This window comes from Pelobates fuscus, chromosome 3, assembly GCF_036172605.1.
Source record: "Pelobates fuscus isolate aPelFus1 chromosome 3, aPelFus1.pri, whole genome shotgun sequence".
Classification (NCBI taxonomy): Eukaryota; Metazoa; Chordata; class Amphibia; order Anura; family Pelobatidae; genus Pelobates; species Pelobates fuscus.
This window is the reverse complement of record NC_086319.1, coordinates 358,862,034-358,875,560: the sequence shown is the minus strand read 5'-3', so window position 1 is coordinate 358,875,560 and position 13,527 is coordinate 358,862,034. Positions and strand designations below refer to the sequence as shown.

General features: G+C 39.0%; 4 non-coding genes across 4 annotated transcripts; 2 read left to right on the top strand and 2 right to left on the bottom strand.

Moving 5' to 3' along the window:
* Positions 1 to 3,173: 3,173 nt before the first annotated feature.
* On the top strand, positions 3,174 to 3,255 carry TRNAS-AGA (transfer RNA serine (anticodon AGA)). Its single transcript has one exon. It is a non-coding gene; the product is annotated as a tRNA-Ser (tRNA).
* Positions 3,256 to 3,773: 518 nt separating this feature from the next.
* On the top strand, positions 3,774 to 3,855 carry TRNAS-CGA (transfer RNA serine (anticodon CGA)). The gene has a single exon. It is a non-coding gene; the product is annotated as a tRNA-Ser (tRNA).
* Positions 3,856 to 7,442: 3,587 nt separating this feature from the next.
* On the bottom strand, positions 7,443 to 7,524 carry TRNAS-AGA (transfer RNA serine (anticodon AGA)). Its single transcript has one exon. It is a non-coding gene; the product is annotated as a tRNA-Ser (tRNA).
* A 1,097-nt stretch (positions 7,525 to 8,621) lies between these two features.
* Positions 8,622 to 8,703, bottom strand: TRNAS-AGA (transfer RNA serine (anticodon AGA)). The gene has a single exon. It is a non-coding gene; the product is annotated as a tRNA-Ser (tRNA).
* Between the last annotated feature and the right edge of the window lie 4,824 nt (positions 8,704 to 13,527).

Sequence of the window (13,527 nt, the reverse complement as noted above, 5' to 3'; positions counted from 1 at the left end):
GCTGTCTTTCCTCCTCAGAGAGGCGGGTATACCCTATCTGCATAGGTTCAGTAAGCAAAGATATCGTGGAGTCAGGACTTGGAACAGCGGGAGCTAACCTAAAAGAAGGTCTCTGGTTCCTCTCTCGAGTGTTCTGTCTCTCTCTTAGACGTTCATCTATACGAGAGATTAATGAAATTAAATCCTCTAAATTCTCAGGGAGTTCTCTGGTAGCAACCTCATCAAGGATTACATCAGATAGGCCATTCAAAAATACATCCATATACGCCTGCTCATTCCACTTGATTTCTGCCGCCAGAGACCTGAACTCTAGTGCATAATCCACCAGTGTTTGGTTCTCCTGTCTCAGGCGCAACAGTAATCTGGCTGCATTAACCTTTCTACCTGGAGGGTCAAATGTTCTTCTAAAAGCAGCTACAAATGCGTTATAGTTATAAACTAATGGATTATCGTTCTCCCATAGTGGGTTGGCCCATCTCAGAGCTTTCTCAATGAGTAGTGTGATAATAAATCCTACTTTTGCCCTATCTGTAGGATAAGAGCGAGGTTGCAATTCAAAGTGGATACTAATTTGGTTTAAAAAACCACGACACTTCTCAGGAGCCCCACCATAGCGTACTGGGGGGGTAATGTGAGAAGAAGCACCCACTGTGGCTACCTCTAGACCTGAACCGACAGGAGAAACAGGGGTATTACGTATCTCCTCTGGTGGGTTATTGGCACCAGCTAATAGAGCCTGTAGCGCAAGCGCCATCTGATCCATTCTGTGATCCATGGCTTCAAACCTAGGATCAGGAGCAGCCAGCTGACTGTTTGTACTTGCAGGATCCATTGGCCCTGTCGTAATGTCAGGATCGGGACAGGGATCCAACACGCAGAGTACAAACAGTAGCCAGATACGTATACCGGACCTTAGAATGGCCGGACTAACGTAAGTAGTACAGTAGAGAATGGTCAAAGACAAGCCGAGGTCGAGGGTAACAGAAGACAGGTAAGCGAGAGACAAGCCGAATCAAGGGTAACAGAGATAAGCAGAGTAAGGTAAACAAGCCGGGTCAAAACCAAAAGGGATAATAGAAAACACAAGCACTGAGTGACTAGAACAAGCTAGAACCACGACAGGGCAATGAGCTAATGAAGGAAGCTCTGTTAAATACCCTGTTCAGAGCAGTAACCACACCTCCGAGACGTCCTGATTGGTCCTGCAGCAATTGACTGACAGGTCGATCCGGGGGAGTGTCCTGATGATGACTTCCTGCCTAGATGGTGTAAAAGGCAGTCACTCCCTCGCGGCCGGCCTTGCATGACCGGATATACCGCAGGGAAGGGAGTCATCAGACCGTCTGAATGGTGGAACAGCTAAGTCTCTACCTCTTTTGGAGGTAGAGACCACAGGTACCCTGACAGTTACTCACTGGGAAGCGTATTTTAAAATATTAATGAGGTGGTACATGACCCCATCTAGATTAGGCAAGATTTATTCTGGTTCAAATAGGTGTTGTTGGAGGTGTGCAGACCCAAACAGTACATTGAAGCATCTATTCTGGGATTGTAAGGTCCTGCACAATTTCTGGTTACAAATTCAACAATTAATCGCCTCACTTAGCGATCACATTCTTCCACTCTCACCCGCTACCTACCTCCTTCACTTGACCCCTGAATTACACAGCTTCCCTTCAAGGGCGGCGGTATTAAATATTCTTGTGGCGGCCAAACTTAGCATAGCCGCCCACTGGAAAAGCAAAATGTACCCCACTGTTCAGGAGGTAATATAAAGGGGTTCACACCACCTACATCTTTGAAAGAGAATGGGCACATAGAGGAAATAACCCAACTTTCCTCAAACTCTGGCATAACTGGGAAGCAGTAGCAGAAAACACCCAATAACTATCTTGTCATGAACTCTGATATATTGATAACTTTGTCTTCCCCTGTTAATAAAATTAACGTAGTTTTCCTTACGATTTTGTAACATTTTTTTGGGAGTTCATCTCATTCACATGGGCATTGTAAAGGATGCTGGATGTGTGATTATATAGCACTTTTACGGTACTCCTATGTAGAGCAACACGACAGGCAAGAACTCAATTCATCTCAAGAAATGTTTAAGGGGTTATGCTTTCATGCTAATCTACAGACGTTGCCAAAACTGATATTTACAAACCGCATAGTAGAGCTTTCATTAACACTATTTTCAAACATTGGTTCTCTGTCATAGCACGCATTATTGTATGGTTTAGAACAAACCCACCCATCGTCAGTAAAAATGTGTACCCCGCTGTCTCACACTTCCACGCAACGTGTATCACATCACCTTATCCCCCTCAGAGGATGTATATATGTCAAGTTTCTTGCAGTATGCTCTAGATGCAAAATTACTAATAATTGTTAATACCATTGCATGATATGACAAGGTAATAGGATTACTGTCGCTACTACAGCAAATTAAAAGTATATTACTACAGACGTTGATGCTCTTTGATCATGCTGAACAGTGATAAGTAAACACTCTACTTCCACATATTTTGATGTACCAATGAGCCTTACTATGCTTTGTTATGTTCTACAAGTTTTATTATGGTTTGCTATGCATTGTATTACTCTACTGTATTATACACTGTAAAGCTCGCATCTGCTGATGCACAATCTATTGTGATTGACCTTCCCATGTTTATTTCAACCAATAAAAATATATATTGAAAAAAAAAAAGAATCTGCGGAAAGTGATGTTAGTATCTATTTTGAGACAATTCCTAAAAACGTGCACGCTGAAATAAATGACTTCTTACATCTACGTTTCTAGTTATAAAGCGGGCATAAACATTCTCATGTGGAGTGCAAGATTAGACTGATACTTATTGCCGTTTTCATTCACTTCATTATTGTATTCTAGAGTTGGATATGTTAGTGTGGGTTAGGTCAGCAGCAAATGAGAAGCTTGGCTCTTGGCTGCTTGAGACCTTCACTTTTTGGGAAAGTGCCTCAACATTTTTTTCACAAAAACTTTTGGGAAAGTGCCTAAAAAATTTTTTCACAAAAAGTTCAGGATAAAGCACCCACAGATTCCTTGCATCATTTCTACTAAATTGGGTTGTGTTCCTCAATGAGCATGCATTTACTTCAGAAAAAAAGACACTGCTGGAAAAAAGTGACGTTACCAATGCTGCAGAAAAGCTGTGATGGCCGAGTGGTTAAGGTGTTGGACTAGAAATCCAACGGGGTCTCCCCGCACAGGTTCAAATCCTGTTCACAGCGAGGGAGATTTCTGATTTTAAAGTTAAAAATGTGATTATGTTCATGCTTGATGAAATTGCACATTTACAATCTGCGGAAAGTGATGTTAGTATCTATTTCGAGACAATTCCTAAAAACGTGCACGCTGAAATAAATTACTTCTTACATCTACGTTTCTAGTTATAAAGCGGGAATAAACATTCTCATGTGGAGTGCAAGATTAGACTGATACTTATTGCCGTTTTCATTCACTTCATTATTGTATTCTAGAGTTGGATAGGTTAGTGTGGGTTAGGTCAGCAGCAAATGAGAAGCTTGGCTCTTGGCTGCTTGAGACCTTCACTTTTTGGGAAAGTGCCTCAACATTTTTTTCACAAAAACTTTTGGGAAAGTGCCTAAAGCATTTTTTCACAAAAAGTTCAGGATAAAGCACCCACAGATTTCTTGCATTATTTCTACTAAATTGGGTTGTGTTCCTCAATGAGCATGCAAAAAAAGACACTGCTGGAAAAAAGTGACGTTACCATGGCTGCAGAAGAGCTGTGATGACCGAATGGTTAAGGTGTTGGACTCGAAATCCAATGGGATCTCCCTGCACAGGTTCAAATCCTGTTCACAGTGAGCGAGATTCATCATGCTTGATGAAATTGCACATTAAGAATCTGCGGAAAGTGATGTTAGTATCTATTTCGAGACAATTCCTAAAAGCGTGCATGCTGAAATAAATGACTTCTTACATTTACGTTTCTAGTTATGAAGTAAATGCATGCTCATTGAGGAACACAACCCAATTTAGTAGAAATGATGCAAGGAATCTATGGGTGATGTATCCTGTACTTTGTGTGAAAAAATGTTTTAGGCACTTTCCCAAAAGGTGAGGGTCTCAAGCGGCGAAGAGCCAAGCTTCTCATTTGCTGCTGACCTAACCCACACTAACCTATCCAACTCTAGAATGCAATAATGAAGTGAATGAAAAGTTAAATAAATATCAGTCTAATCTTGCACTCCACATCAGAATGTTTATGCCTGCTTTATAACTAGAAACGTAGATGTAAGAAGTCATTTATTTCAGCGCGCACGTTTTTAGGAATTGTCTCGAAATAGATACTAACATCACTTTCCGCAGGTTCTTAATGTGCAATTTCATCAAGCATGAACATAATCACATTTTTAACTTTAAAAACAGAAATCTCGCTCACTGTGAACAGGGTTTGAATCTGTGCGGGGAGATCCCATCGGATTTCTAGTCCAACACCTTAACCACTCGGCCATCACAGCTCTTCTGCAGCTTCGGTAACGTCACTTTTTTCCAGCAGTGTCTTTTTTTCTGAAGTAAATGCATGCTCATTGAGGAACACAACCCAATTTAGTAGAAATGATGCCAGGAATCTGTGGGTGCTTTATGCTGAACTTTTTGTGAAAAAATGTTTCAGGCACTTTCCCAAAAAGTGAAGGTCTCAAGCAGCCAAGAGCCAAGCTTCTCATTTGCTGCTGCCCTAACCCACACTAAACTATCCAACTCTAGAATGTGATAATGAAGTAAATGAAAAGGTCAATAAGTATCAGTCTAATCTTGCACTCCACATCAGAATGTTTATGCCCGCTTTATAACTAGAAATGTAGATGTAAGAAGTCATTTATTTCAGCTTGTACGTTTTTAGGAATTGCCTCGAAATAGATAGTAACATCACTTTCCGCAGATTGTTAATGTGCAATTTCATCAAGCATGAACATAATCACATTTTTACTTGCTCATTGAGGAACACAACCCAATTTAGTAGAAATGATGCAAGGAATCTGTGGGTGCTTATCCTGAACTTTTTGTGAAAAAATGTTTTAGGCACTTTCCCAAAAGTTTTTGTGAAAAAAATGTTGAGGCACTTTCCCAAAAAGTGAAGGTCTCAAGCAGCCAAAAGCCAAGCTTCTCATTTTCTGCTGACCTAACCCACACTAACCTATCCAACTCTAGAATACAATAATGAAGTGAATGAAAAGGGCAATAAGTATCAGTCTAATCTTGCACTCCACATTAAAACCCGCTTCATAACTAGAAACGTAGATGTAAGAAGTAATTTATTTCGGCGTGCACGTTTTTAGGAATTGTCTCGAAATAGATACTAACATCACTTTCCGCAGATTGTTAATGTGAAATCTCATCAAGCATGAACATAATCACATTTTTAACTTTCTGAAGTAAATGCATGCTCATTGAGGAACACAACCCAATTTAGTAGAAATGATGCAAGGAATCTGTGGGTGCTTTATCCTGAACTTTTTGTGAAAAAATGTTTTAGGCACTTTCCCAAAAGTTTTTGTGAAAACAATGTTGAGGCACTTTCCCAAAAAGTGAAGGTCTCAAGCAGCAAAGAGCCAAGCTTCTCATTTGCTGCTGACCTAACCCACACTAACCTATCCAACTCTAGAATGCAATATTGAAGTGAATGAAAAGGTCAATAAGTATCAGTCTAATCTTGCACTCCACATCATAATGTTTATGCCCGCTTTATGACTACAGGGAGTGCAGAATTATTAGGCAAGTTGTATTTTTGAGGAATAATTTTATTATTGAACAACAACCATGTTCTCAATGAACCCAAAAAACTCATTAATATCAAAGCTGAATATTTTTGGAAGTAGTTTTAGTTTGTTTTTAGTTATAGCTATTTTAGGGGGATATCTGTGTGTGCAAGTGACTATTACTGTGCATAATTATTAGGCAACTTAACAAAAAACAAATATATACCCATTTCAATTATTTATTTTTACCAGTGAAACCAATATAACATCTCAACATTCACAAATATACATTTCTGACATTCAAAAAGATAACAAAAACAAATCAGTGACCAATATAGCCACCTTTCTTTGCAAGGACACTCAAAAGCCTGCCATCCATGGATTCTGTCAGTGTTTTGATCTGTTCACCATCAACATTGCGTGCAGCAGCAACCACAGCCTCCCAGACACTGTTCAGAGAGGTGTACTGTTTTCCCTACTTGTAAATCTCACATTTGATGATGGACCACAGGTTCTCAATGGGGTTCAGATCAGGTGAACAAGGAGGCCATGTCATTAGATTTTCTTCTTTTATACCCTTTCTTGCCAGCCACGCTGTGGAGTACTTGGACGCGTGTGATGGAGCATTGTCCTGCATGAAAATCATGTTTTTCTTGAAGGATGCAGACTTCTTCCTGTACCACTGCTTGAAGAAGGTGTCTTCCAGAAACTGGGAGTTGAGCTTGACTCCATCCTCAACCCGAAAAGGCCCTACAAGCTCATCTTTGATGATACCAGCCCAAACCAGTGCTCCACCTCCACCTTGCTGGCGTCTGAGTCGGACTGGAGCTCTCTGCCCTTTACCAATCCATCCATCTGGCCCATCAAGACTCACTCTCATTTCATCAGTCCATAAAACCTTAGAAAAATCAGTCTTGAGATATTTCTTGGCCCAGTCTTGACGTTTCAGCTTGTGTGTCTTGTTCAGTGGTGGTCGTCTTTCAGCCTTTCTTACCTTGGCCATGTCTCTGAGTATTGCACACCTTGTGCCTTCGGGCACTCCAGTGATGTTGCAGCTCTGAAATATGGCCAAACTGGTGGCAAGTGGCATCTTGGCAGCTGCACGCTTGACTTTTCTCAGTTCATGGGCAGTTATTTTGCGCCTTGGTTTCTCCACACGCTTCTTGCGACCCTGTTGACTATTTTGAATGAAACACTTGATTGTTCGATGATCACGCTTCAGAAGCTTTGCAATTTTAAGAGTGCTGCATCCCTCTGCAAGATATCTCACTATTTTTTACTTTTCTGAGCCTTTCAAGTCCTTCTTTTGACCCATTTTGCCAAAGGAAAGGAAGTTGCGTAATAATTATGCACACCTGATATAGGGTGTTGATGTCATTAGACCACACCCCTTCTCATTACAGAGATGCACATCACCTAATATGCTTAATTGGTAGTAGGCTTTCGAGCCTATACAGCTTGGAGTAAGACAACATGCATAAAGAGGATGATGTGGTCAAAATACTAATTTGCCTAATAATTCTGCACACAGTGTAGAAACGTAGATGTAAGAAGTCATTTATTTCAGCGTGCACGTTTTTAGGAATTGTCTCGAAATAGATAGTAACATCACTTTCCGCAGATTGTTAATGTGCAATCTCATCAAGCATGAACATAATCACATTTTTAACTTTAAAAACAGAAATCTCCCTTGCTGTGAACAGGATTTGAACCTGTGCGGGGAGACCCCATTGGATTTCTAATCCAACGCCTTAACCACTCGGCCATCACAGCTCTTCTGCATCATTGGTAACGTCACTTTTTTTCCAGCAGTGTCTTTTTTTCCGAAGTAAATGCATGCTCATTGAGGAACACAACCCAATTTAGTAGAAATGATGCAAGGAATCTGTGGGTGCTTTATCCTGAACTTTTTGTGAAAAAATGTTTTAGGCACTTTCCCAAAAAATTTTTTGAAAAAAATGTTGAGGCACTTTCCCAAAAAGTGAAGGTCTCAAGCAGCCAAGAGCCAAGCTTCTCATTTGCTGCTGACCTAACCCACACTAACCTATCCAACTCTAGAATGCAATAATGAAGTGAATGAAAAGGGCAATAAGTATCAATCTAATCTTCCACTCCACATCAGAATGTTTATGCCCGCTTTCTAACTAGAAACGTAGATGTAAGAATTCATTTATTTCAGCGTGCACGTTTTTAGGAATTGTCTCGAAATAGATACTAACATCACTTTCCGCAGATTCTTAATGTGCAATTTCATCAAGCATGAACATAATCACATTTTTAACTTTAAAAACAGAAATCTCCCTCGCTGTGAACAGAATTTGAACCTGTGCGGGGAGACCCCATTGGATTTCTAATCCAACACCTTAACCACTCAGCCATCACAGCTCTTCTGCATCATTGGTAACGTCACTTTTTTTCCAGCAGTGTCTTTTTTTCCGAAGTAAATGCATGCTCATTGAGGAACACAACCCAAATTAGTAGAAATGATGCAAGGAATCTGTGGGTGCTTTATCCTGAACTTTTTGTGAAAAAATGTTTCAGGCACTTTCCCAAAAAGTGAAGGTCTCAAGCAGCCAAGATCCAAGCTTCTCATTTGCTGCTGACCTAACCCACACTAACCTATCCAACTCTAGAATGCAATAATGAAGTAAATGAAAAGGGCAATAAGTATCAGTCTAATCTTACACTCCACATTATAACCCGCTTTATAACTAGAAACGTTGATGTAAGAAGTCATTTATTTCAGCGTGCACGTTTTTAGGAATTGTCTCGAAATAGATACTAACATCACTTTCCGCAGATTGTTAATGTGCAATTTCATCAAGCATGAACATAATCACATTTTTAACTTTAAAAATAGAAATCTCCCTCGCTGTGAACAGGATTTGAACCTGTGCGGGGAGACCCCATTGGATTTCTAGTCTAACGCCTTAACCACTCGGCCATCACAGCTCTTTTGCTGCACGGGTAACATCACTTTTTTCCAGCAGTGTATTTTTTTCCGAAGTAAATGCAAGCTCATTGAGGAACACAACCCAATTTAGTAGAAATGATGCAAGGAATCTGTGGGTGCTTTATCCTGAACTTTTTGTGAAAAAATGTTTTAGGCACTTTTTTAAGACCCCATTGGATTTCGAGTCTAACGCCTTAACCACTCGGCCATCACAGCTCTTCTGCAGCCCTGGTAACGTCACTTTTTTCCAGCAGTGTCTTTTTTTCTGAAGTAAATGCATGCTCATTGAGGAACACAACCCAATTTAGTAGAAATGATGCAAGGAATCTGTGGGTGCTTTATCCTGAACTTTTTGTGAAAAAATGTTTTAGGCACTTTCCCAAAAGTTTTTGTGAAAAAAATGTTGAGGCACTTTCCCAAAAAGTGAAGGTCTCAAGCAGCCAAGAGCAAAGCTTCTCATTTGCTGCTGACCTAACCCACACTAACCTATCCAACTCTAGAATGCAATAATGAAGTGAATGAAAAGGGCAATAAGTACCACTCTAATCTTGCACTCCACATTATAACCCGCTTTATAACTAGAAACATAGATGTAAGAAGTCATTTATTTCAGCGTGCACGTTTTTAGGAATTGTCTCGAAATAGATACTAACATCACTTTCCGCAGATTCTTAATGTGCAATTTCATCAAGCATGAATAGTGATGTACCGAACTGTCCGCCGGCGAACAGTTCCCGGCGAACTTAGCGTGTTCGCGTTCGCCACGGCGGGCGGACACATGCGCAGTTCGATCCGCCCCCTATTCGTCATCATTGGGCAAACTTTGACCCTGTGCCTCTCGGTCAGCAGACATATTCCAGCCAATCAGCAGCACTCCCTCCCTTCCACACCCTCCAACCTCCCTCCCAGAATCCATTTTCGATTCATTCTGAAGCTGCATGCTTAGTGAGAGGAGGGAAAGTTTAGCTGCTGCTGATTAGATAGGGAAATTGATAGCTAGGCTAGGGTATTCAGTGTCCACTACAATCCTGAAGGACTCATCTGATCTCTGCTGTAAGGACAGCACCCCAAAAAGCCCTTTTTAGGGCTATAACATCAGGCTGCTTTTTTTTTTTTTTTCCTGTGTAATGTAATTGCAGGTGCCTGCCTGCCAGCTTCTGTGTGAGGTTCACATTGGATACTGTGCCTACTTGCCCAGTGCCACCACTCATATCTATTTTAACAATAGGTTAAGCTTTAGATTTAAAATAAATAATTGTTTTTCACTGTAATAGAAGAGCAGTTGCCTGCCTGCCAGCTTCTGTGTCAGGTTGGATGCCTTGCCCATTTGCACAGTCAGTGCCACCACTCATATCTGTTTTAACAATAGGTTAAGCTTTAGATTTAAAAGAAATAATTTTTTTTCACTGTAATAGAAGAGCAGTTAGTTGTCTGCAAGCGTCTGGGTGTCAGGCCTACTTCAGCGTGTGCTCTGCAGACCTGTGCCAGCGTGCTTTGACAGTTGCCAATCATATCTGGTGTCTCTTTAGCATGCTTTTACAACCAAAATTTTGTTTCCACTGTAATAGAAGAGCAATTTTTTTTTCCTGTGTAATGTAATTGCAGGTGCCTGCCTGCCAGCTTCTGTGTGAGGTTCACAGTGGATACTGTGCCCTCTTGCCCAGTGCCACCACTCATATCTGTTTTTACAATAGCTTAAGCTTTAGATTTAAAATAAATAATTGTTTTTCACTGTAATAGAAGAGCAGTTAGTTGTCTGCAAGCGTCTTGGTGTCAGGCCTACTTCAGCGTGTGCTCTGCAGACCTGTGCCAGCGTGCTTTGACAACAAAGATCATTTATCCCCAATTGACATAGGGGAAGTATTTGGTCAATATTATAAGTCACTATATAACCTCCCAAAGATTACCTCAACGCCTGAAGAGATAGATACTTTCCTATCTACCTGTAAATTACCAAAAATTAATATAGAACAGATTAAAGATTTGGAATCTCCGATATCTATGACAGAGATTACCCATGCTATAAAAACACTCCGCAAAGGGAAAGCTCCGGGACCAGATGGTCTAACAGATTCCTTTTATAAAACATTTTCTACCCCTATTGCTTCTCTTCTCTTTAAAGTTTATAATGAAGTAAGAGACCAGAAAAAATTCCCCAACGAAATGTTACAAACAATGATTACTCCCATTTTAAAACCAGAGAAAGACCCACATTTTGTATCGAATTATAGACCTATTTCGTTATTAAACATTGATATAAAGATCTTTTCAAGGATAATAGCTGATAGAATAAAAAAAATTGTTCCGACTTTAATCCATCCGGATCAAGCCGGATTTATCATGGGTAGGAAAGGAGCTCATAATGTACGCAGACTTTTAAATTTAATACAGGTAATAGATGATAATGGGATCCCATCGTTGTTTGTGGCCGTGGATGCAGAGAAGGCCTTCGACAGGGTAAACTGGTTGTTCCTGTCGAGGGTCCTCAAAGCATTTGGGTTTCAAGATTTCATATATGATTTGATCTGGTCTCTTTATACTAACCCAACGGCGAGGGTTATGGGAAGGGGTATTGCATCGGAATGGTTTGATGTAAATAATGGTACACGCCAGGGATGTCCACTTGCCCCATTGCTATATGCTTTGACTATAGAACCACTCGCCTCAGCCATTAGATTAGACCAAAAAATTCAAGGGATTCATCTTGCCGGCAAACAAGTCAAGGTTCTATTATATGCAGATGATATAATTCTAACATTAACTGAATGCGAGGATTCATTATGTCATTTTATGGAATTAATTGAGAAATACAGATCTATCTCTAATTATAAAATCAATGTAAATAAAACACAGGTGATATACACCAACTTACCAGAACAACAACTTCTAACTCTAAAATCTAAATTTTCATTTATTTGGTCGAGTGAGAGCATAAAATATTTGGGAGTTAAAATAAGCTTTGACTGGAACCAAATAATTAAAATTAATTACTACCCATTGCTCAAAGATATGAAAGATACGTTACTTAAATGGAATAATCTATACGTATCATGGATAGGGAAATCTAATGCGGTTAGACATTATTTACTACCCAAACTTGAATATATAATGAGAACCATTCCTATGAAAGTCCCAAAAGACATATTAAAAGAATATCAAAAAATATTTTCACAATACCTATGGGGGAAAAAAAAATCAAGAATAGCCCTCAAATACATAACTACAAAATTTAAGGACGGTGGAATATCATTCCCAGATGTGTATCAAATACATGACGCAATTATGTTCTCCCATATCCTAGAATGGAATAACGATAATATGGACAACTTGTGGATAGACCAAGAGCAAATCTCGAGTAATATATTTGATATTAAAATGTTATATTGGATTGATTCTTCAACATTCGCTAAATTAAAAATACAAAATAAGATAATACTGGATATTTTTTCTAATTTACAAACTTTGAAGAAGAAATTACAGATTACAGAACATCTAACTATAAATTCACCAATTGAAATAATACAAATATATATAGAGGACATTAACATTAAAAAATGGAAAGACAATGGTCTTGTAAAATTAGCTGATATTCTAAAACCAGATCTTAAAATAAAATCGTTTCAACAAATTCTTACTGACACAAAAGGACTTGATAACGAACATTTTACATATATTAGAATCAAACACTTTATACAATCTAAACCAGTACATAATATTTCACTTATAGATAATGTTCTTGGTATAGAACATAAGAATAATATGGTCTCAAAAATAAACAAGGTTCTATATAGTAGATACAATAAGGGAAAAATGAAATCTATGTTGAAATGGGAAAATGATATTGGAACTGAGTTTTCATTGGATCAATGGAGGGAGTCATTCGATTTGCTTGGAAAAGCGATTCATAGTATAAGTTTGTATGAATTACAGACTAAATTGGTCCATAGGTGGTATATGGTTCCAGCGAGAGTTGCAAGATTTCACTCTCCCACAGAACCTCTCTGTTGGAGATGCTTAAGATGTGACGGAACGTTTAGACACATATGGTGGGATTGCAATGCTTTGGATTCTTTAAAGCAAGTGACATCCACAAAAATCAATACCATTCTCAAAATAACAATGGACCTTTCTCCACAACTATTCTTGCTACATATGAATATTCCTACTAAAATTAAAACTATAAAATATCTAATAATTCATATTCTAATGGCGGTTAAAATCTGTATCGCCAGATATTGGAAAACTGTAAATACTCCCTCATGGAGAGAGGTGGAATCCCAAATAGGATATCAACGTTTAATGGAGAAACAGGTATATAGAAACCTTAATATGACAAACAAACACATTAAGATATGGGAACCCTGGACAACTGAGATATCCACTAACCAATAACATAGAATATACTAAAAGAAACTGGTCCTTAAACTTATAAATTTCCGCGATATGCTCCCTAATGCCCCTGGTGCACTGTGTGAATGAACAATTTTCCACGTATGTTTTGTTTGTTTAGTCTGATAAGATATGACCAGGGGAGCTAGGCATCATTCACTAGCTAACATAGATTACGAGAAGGCAATTGACATGATGCTGATGCTCCACGGCCGGTCTTACGTTAAATTAAAATAATATAATAAAACGAATTTTGATGAAATCTTAAATAGAACTTTTTGTATATACAATAACATATGATGAATTGGCACCTACCCTATTCCTAAGCGATACCAACTCATGGGACAGAAGCCGTTCTGATGTAAAAAAAAAAAAAAAAAAAAAAAAAAGAAGTCATTTATTTCAGCGTGCACGTTTTTAGGAATTGTCTCGAA